This window comes from Megascapheus bottae, unplaced genomic scaffold, assembly GCF_031878675.1.
Source record: "Megascapheus bottae isolate mThoBot1 unplaced genomic scaffold, mThoBot2.hap1 HAP1_SCAFFOLD_289, whole genome shotgun sequence".
Taxonomy (NCBI): domain Eukaryota; kingdom Metazoa; phylum Chordata; class Mammalia; order Rodentia; family Geomyidae; genus Megascapheus; species Megascapheus bottae.
Window position 1 is genome coordinate 1,163 of NW_028327603.1, and position 8,098 is coordinate 9,260.

The window sequence follows — 8,098 nt, forward strand, 5'->3', positions numbered from 1 at the left end:
ATATGGAACAGAGTCAAAATAAATCAATAAAAGCAGTTTCGGGCAGGCACGACAGAGAAAAAAACTGTTAATTACTAGTATTACCATTGATAGCTATTCATTTGAGACTTTTGTTCAGTAAAGGCAATTGTTTGCTCCTGTTATATAACCAAAATCAAGAGAATTTACAAAGAACGAGAGAGGGGGAAAAATCTTCTCAGCTGAAACTCAGACAAAAGGCTTGAAGGGAAAATGAGACAAGCGATATTTTCTGGGGATTTACTGAGACAAATCAGCTCAGAAAAGACACAAACCTGTTCGTTTCATCCCAACACCATCCATTCTCGTCTGGTTTTATTCCTTGCATATAAATTTCAAGTTTGAAAGGACCCAGATATAGAACCTTTTAAGATACTTCTCCACATTGAAAAGATTTCCTCCTTCTCAAAAGGGATTTTTGTTCTTAGCCGAATCCTTTGAAAAAAATTATATATATATATATATATACATATATATAATTACACATACACATACACAGCCAAATCCTGAAGATCTCTGTAGTCCCAAAGACCTGAGTTCAATATCTATTTCTACTCCAACAAGGCTCCATGACAGTTGACAGTTTGCAAAGGGTTGTCTGAACATCTCTGCTCCTGTGTAAAGTGAAGATAATACCCACCCACAGAACCATGCCCATCTAATCCTGCTTGAGGCCCTCCAGCTCTCAGCGTCCAGTCAGAGACAGGAAGTGACTTGAGCATGTCAAACAGAACTATAATGTAGGGGAACTGTTACATAAATAATAAAAGACCTAAGCCCCGAACAGAACCATGAGGCAACTCCGTGTTGGTGAAATAGCTCTGCAAGTCTAGTTAGAGGTTGTAAAGATTCCATGGGAAAGCATAGCAATTCTTTTTTTTTTGCATTTTTTATTGTAATTAGTAAAAGGGTTACATGATATTTGCCAGATAGAAGGTGCATTAATTCACGTACATTGATACCCTTTCACATGTCTTGGTACCCATTTCCCTACCCCCCACCTGTCTTGGTTTTCCCCCCTTCCCTATCAAATAACCAAATACAAATAAATTCAATATATCAGATAACAAAGTGAGATACTATAACAATATGAGATAACCAAGGGACAGCAAAGGAGATGAGAGACAACATAGTACATTAAGGACAACAATTATTCGTTATATGGCTTTTGTTTCAATATCCTGGAGGTCCTTTCAATTAGCTTCATACTATATGGCCTTATGTATCAAGGTTTTGCTCTATTGCAAATCTCAAAGCATAGTAATTCTAAATAAAGACTGGGGATGTCACTCCAGTAGAGTGTTTGCATAACAACTGCAGGGTCCTGAGTTCAAGCCCCAAACTCAATTTTGAGTTCAATTTTGCTGGTTCTGGGGCTTGAACTCAGGGCCTGGGCTCTGTCCCTGAGCCTCTTTGTGCTCAAGGATAGTGCTCTACCACTTGAGCCACAGCACCACTCCCTCGAGGGATATTCTTATATAGTTTCAGCACCCAGAAGAGCCATAGAGCTTTTCCTTCTAGAAACCAGAAAGACAGTGGGGTCATATTGGCCATCTTTGATCACATGACCTCCCTGGACCAATCCCATAGATGCAGAGAAATGGACTGGATTGGTATATCTATCTGCCTGTGGATCAGATTGATCTCTATCCAAACCACCTGGACTAAAATAATAGTAATAATAACAACAGCAGCAACTATCACCATCATCAAAGTAGTATTAACCGAAAGGGAAGGAAAGAGATCCTAAGAGGTAAACTAAGAGGTGTCAACCTTCACCAAGACAAAAAACAAGTAACTCTTTTTGATCATAATTTACTTGAATATTTAATATTTTACTACTTTTCAGAGAATAGTATCTCTAGTGCACAAATGAGAATAGCAAAGTTGCAAGAGTTTAAGGAAGTTACCCAAGGTCCCAGAGTTGGAAAATGGTTGTGCTTAGGCTTGAACCCACCACATGTCTCTACTATTAAAACTCATGTCTCTTCTTCTACACCATGCTGGTATCTTACTGAGTAGCAAGCATGGAGCATGAAATAATCCAAAGTGATTGCTTGGGGGCCAGTGAATGTCTTAATCTTCACTGTTAAATACTAAAATCTGCATGTGCACGTGTGCTCATTTCCTGGTGTCATAAATTGAATATTCACTCCCTTCCATTTCCCATTAAAACATAGCATGAATTAAAGGGTTTCATTTTCATCACTCAAATAGAGACCTTAAGCCCCATGCTGGAGGCTTACCCCTGTAATCCTAGCTATTCAGGAAGCTGAGATATGAGGATCATGGTTCAAAGCCAGCCTGAGATATGAGGATCATGGTCTGGAAAGTCCATGAAGCTCTTATCTCCAATTAACCAACAAAAACCTGGAAGTGGAGCTGTGACTCAAGTGGTAGAATGCTAGCCTTCAACAATTAAAAAAAAAAGCAGCTCAGGAACAGTGCCCAGGCCCTGAGTTCAAGGCCCAGTACTGGCACAAATAATAATAAAATAATAATAATAATAATAATAATAATAATAATAATAGTTTATCCTTTACCAATTGATGGATCTCACACATACTTAGAACTCCAACTACCTGGTCCTCAACCCAATGAAGTTACAGGGTTTGCTCTAAGAGTGTAAAACTTGAGTCATGGCATCTCTGGTCATAAAAGAAATGCAAATCAAAACAACTTTAAGATTCCACCTCACTCCATTTAGAATGGCTAGGATCAAGAAATCTAATAATAACAGATGCTGGAGGGGAGGTGGACAGGAGGGATCACTACTACACTGTTGGTGGGAGTGCAAACTTGTTCAACCTCTATGGAAAGCAGTATGGCAGTTCCTCAAAAGACTAAATATAGAGCTTCCCTATGACCCAGCAATTCCACTACTTGGCATTTACCAATCGTCCAGAAACAAGGACCTACTAAATCCACTAGCACAACAATGTTCATTGCAGCACTATTCACCATAGCAAAGATATGGAACCAACCCAGATGTCCCTCAGTTGATGAGTGGATCAACAAGATGTGGTATTTATACACAATGGAATTCTATGGTGCTCTCAGAAAGAATGACATCACCCATTTGTAAGGAAATGGAAAGACTTAGAAAAAAATCATATTAAGTGAAGGAAGCCAGACTCAAAGGAACATAGGCTCAATGGTTTCCCTCATTTACAATAATCAGTAGAAACCTTGGGCTCTCCTAGGAGAGGTTCACAATAGAGCAAAACCTAGATACATAAGGCCATACAGTATGATGCTAAATGAAAGGATCTCTAGGATATAGAAACAGAAGCCATATAATGAGTGATTGTTGTCCTTTTGCTGTCCCTTTATCTCATATTGTTACAATATTTCACCTTGTTATCTGATATATTTTATATACGCTTAATTGAAATAGGAGAGGGAAGGGGGAAAATCAAGATGTATGGGGAGAGGGGGAGGGAAATGGGAACCATGACATGTGAAAGGGTATCAATATTTATGAAGTAATGTACCTTCTATCTGATGAATATAATGTAACCCTTCTATTAATTACAATAAAAATATATGAAAAAAATTGAGTCATGGCCAGGCTTCCTCCAGGTCCTTCAGAAGTGAAACTCCAGTTGTTCAGGTCTATCACCTTTCTTGAGTACATTTCCCCTCAGTCATTTACTGTGATCCGATACCCCAAGGACCCTTGTTCAGAAATGGCAGGGCGCTGTCACTGCCAACTGCAGGGAGAGCTCCTTCCTATAGCTGTTACAGGCCCCCTTGTCTCCTTCCTGCATCTGCACTTGGGACCACAAGAGGCAACGTGCACAATGCAATCTCTTAATAGGATTATATCTTTTTCTGCACATCCCATCTCTAGGGATTATTGTCATTTGTCTCCTGCAAATGACAATCCAGCTTCTCCGGGCTCCCTGGTTGCTGGGGGAGAAATGTTACCGCACAGCTTGTGTCGGATGATGTTTTATAATCATAGCAGAAATCCAATATTAATAGAACTGTCTGGGTAAAAAGGTGCGTGCGCTGTTTGTGGAGCCACACGGGTATCCCTGATGTCTGGAAACACCCCTCCCCCGCGATTTCTTTACTCTGGCATTTCTCCTGTAGACATAAAATTTTAAATCAAGTTGGACCACAGGCACATATGGGACTATTATGAGGACATCCTGCTTACTCTCCCACAGTCCGACAGACACTTTGCACTGCCAACCCTTCATAATGCTCAATGGTGTTTACCATTTTTCCTAAGATACCCTTCTTTTTAATCCCTGCTTGTCCAAACACATCCTCCTCCGATTGCCTTCCGAGAGCACCTCACTCCGCAATGGTGTTTGACTTCCTGGTGGCAATGAGTCTCCAAATCCTTTGTGACCATTGCCTGTATTTTTCGCCTGAATCTCTTTTAACCGCTCACAATTATGGGGGCAGGGGGAGTCAAGGTCCTGGCCCTTGATCTAAACTTCATCCTAACTTAGAAAAGAATGGGGGCTGAGAAGGATGAAAATGTTCCCCTCTCTCTATTAGTCCCCTCAAACACCCCTCACCCCCAACCACCCAGCTGGGGGGACTATGACACTCCTCCCAAAAGAGTGGCCCACACAGCCACGGTTATAGCAAGAGCTCTTGAGAGTAGTAGTGGGGCTGGCCCACAGATCTCACACTAAGAGAATGGGGTTTGTTGTTCTGTTTCCCTGAAAAGAAAGAGAGGGTCAGAGAGGTTACTGGTTTGCCCAAGGTCACTGAAAGGGAAAACCACCATTAGAAATCCTAGCTTGTCTAAACCCAGCAGCATCTCAGGGATATGATTCGTACAGAGCCTCTGATGGTGGGTGGAGGGGTCCGTTACAAAAATCTCTTTTCCAATTTGACACAAGATGTCCAAGAGAAAGCCTTCCTTCACAGAGTTAAAAAAAAATCAATGATGTGAGCCCATCCTGGAGTCCCAGCTGGGCTTGAGATCTCAGCACTGCCCTTCTTACTCCATGTCTCCTGACCCCAGTGAACAATTTGGAACCAAGTTACAATTTCCTTTTCATTCTCATTAAGCAGAATACTCCTCTTTAACAACCCTCCCTAAACCACCCCCCATCTACAACCCTCCCTGAGCTTTGCTTGACTATAAAGCGCTCTATTTCTCTGTGATCTTTATGTCCTTAGAAATTACAACATGCTGGCATAGGTATTTAATTATTGAAAGGAGATGTGCCTTGTAAAATATTGTACCTGCAGGTTTGCTCATGCAAAGTAAGGATGGATCCCACTTGGCCAGACAAAACCTTTGCTATGCTAGAGCTTTGTTCTGGAATAAATCTTGGTTTGTGAAATATGCATCCTATAAGAGCACTTCTGGGTTCTGCCTAGAACTGGCCAAACTAAAACACCTTTCCCTTTTTTAAATGAAACTAAACCTTGCTTTTACATAATACTGAGCTGACCCCCTCCTAGGCTGGGAATTTAAAGAACACTTTTAGGGGTAGGGAAAAAAAAAACAGATGTCAGATGATCCATCACAGAGTTTCTTTTCCAAGGCTGGAAAGAGCTCCACCACCACACTAAGGATAAAAGACAACAGATAAACGTCAAAGTTTGAACTCTGCTCAAAGACATACAAAAGCTTAGGTTGCAGGGAAAGCTCTCTGTGCTGTCCAATATGATAGACATGCTGGTACCATCCAATATTATTGGTTTTGACTTCTAATCCATGGATTTGACTTCAGATGTGTCTGGAATATCCAAAGCAGTGGAATTTCAATTTTACATCATAATGTAATCCATTTAGATTTAGTTGCATGGAGCATCATGTAATCCAGGCTTATCCTATTGGACAGTGAATGCAATTACTGATCAATATTCCTAAAGAACATAGAAGTAAACATGCTCAAAAATATTTGCCAGTGGAATCTGGTAATTTAGAAGAAGGATGAAAGAGCATGATTGAATCAGATTTGTCCTGGGGAATTCAAGGTTGGTTTAGCAGAAGAAGGAAGGGAAGGGAAGGGGAAGGGAGGGGAGGGAAGGGGAGGGGGAGAGAGAGGAGAGGGGAGGGGGAGGGAAGGGGAGGGGAGGGGAAGGAAGAGGAGAAAGAAAGAAAAAATAAAAAAAGAAAGAGGGAAGGAGGGAGGGAGGGGAAAGGAAAGGAAAGGAAATCAATGTCAGCGATTTAGTGGCACAAATTCATGGAATCCCAGTACTCACAAAGAGGAAGCAGGAGGATCACAAATTCAAGGTCAGACTGGGATATAGACCGAGAACCTGGCTCAAAGAAAAAAAATCAGGTATGGTAGCGCATACATGTAATCCCAGCTGTGTAGGAGGATTCAAATTAAAACCCTATCTGAAAAATAATCAACCCCAAAAGAGGGCTGGGGGCATTGCTTAAGCAGAAGAGTGCTTGCTGAGTAGACATGAGGCCCTGAGTTCAAATTCCAGCAAAAAAGGAGAGAGAATACTTACCTGACTTGAAAAGTAACCTCGTATGTGGTAAGAGTTCTATTAATACTAATTAGAATCAGCTCTATTAACCTTAACTCATGAATATATTGCTATACTATGTCATTAATGTTATTAATATATCATTCATAGTATATTAATAGGAATACACTCATACTAACTTATTCCTGTTAAATACTGTTTAGGATTTCACTGTTCCCTTTTCTTAGGCTGTGAGTGTTACACCTCCCTGAGATTTTTTTTTTTGTGTAACAAGAGGCTCCCCTGACACTGAGCTTCATGTGTTCTGAGAGTCCGGGGATCTCCAGATCTGGGCCCCCCGCCATGCCCCACATGGGCTGGCTTCTCCAACACATGCAGCTGCTCTGTTGGCTGACCCAATCCAGGCCAGTGACTCTGCTTCTCTCCTGCTTGCCTCAGCAGTTTTGCTTCCCAGCCGTCCACACTCCCAATGGCTCCAATACGTCCAAAGATGAGCACTTCCAAACCCTGAATTATTTACATCTGAGAGGCTCCATGGGTCCTTTCTCCCTCCAATTCTGCCAGCCCCTCCCCCCTTCCAATGAATCATAGCAAATTTGAATCTTGGCCATACACACACAAAGTGAAGTTTTGTTTTTTACTTAGAAGGTTCCTTTGGTACACCCAGGAGAAAAAGGGCAGAAAAAGATGGAGGTGGACAGTGGCTTGCAAAGGAAAAGGGAAAGAAAAGCAAACAACAACAATAACAATAAAGCAACTCTTGCTGAATCAGTAACTAGCAGTAATAGATTTTTTTTAAAAATTCACTTCCAGGCTCAGTTGGGGAAAACAAGATACATTTCCTTGCAATAATTTAAAGAGTGGAATGTTTCATTCCCAGAGAAACTACAGCTGTTTTGACCTATTCCTGGCTTTAGGTTGGACTATTATTTGCATTCTCTGAATTATTATTGTTGTTATTTCTTTTCCTTTTTTAACATGGTAGCATTTAGGAATGGAGCCAAGTTATAGCCTGATTAAAGTCTTTCACTCTGAATTAAAGGTTTTGAATCCAGCCTTAGGCTTCAGCCTCAGATTTTTGTTGCTGTAGCTGCTGTTTTCCATCCACACCTCCCCATCTCCAGGGGAGAAGAATAGAATCCTATTTATTCAAAAGATGTTAGACATTGTCATTTTATTGGTTTATTTCCACCTGTGAACTTTGAACCATAATGGAGACTTTTGTTTTGTATGGTCTGCTCTCCTCTCTTGGCCTGCAAAGGAGACCCTTTGGACTGGACATGGAGATCAGAACAGATGCTCCAGTGCACAATATCCAGACTCAGAGCACAGATTTATTTCCTCCATATCAGTTTTGTTCAGTGAAGTTTCCCCAGACTCTCAACCACTGCCAAGGTTAATGTAGGCCCTGACTCTGCCTGTTGATTCATATTAATTAAGACAATCAATGATCTTGTTTCATACAGTGTCTGTTTTTAATATAACTTATCTGATGAGGCTGTATTAATTTAGGAGAAATATGCACTGGCATTCTGGCATGCACTTTTCCTAATTATCTCACAGCTCTCATTCCGCAGTGAAATTAGACTGTGGTTATCACGGTTAATGGAAGCCCATAGCTCTTAGCTAAGTGATCTCCTCCAGTGGAAAGTCATCG

The 8,098-nt window shown here is 41.1% G+C and overlaps 1 long non-coding RNA gene across 1 annotated transcript; it reads right to left on the reverse strand.

Annotated features, from left to right (window-relative positions):
• Positions 1–5,177: 5,177 nt before the first annotated feature.
• On the reverse strand, positions 5,178–6,516 carry LOC150039580 (uncharacterized). The gene is made up of 2 exons (XR_016534324.1): positions 6,205–6,516; positions 5,178–5,561 (listed from the first exon to the last, which is right to left on the reverse strand). It is a non-coding gene; the product is annotated as an uncharacterized LOC150039580 (long non-coding RNA).
• Positions 6,517–8,098: the final 1,582 nt, after the last annotated feature.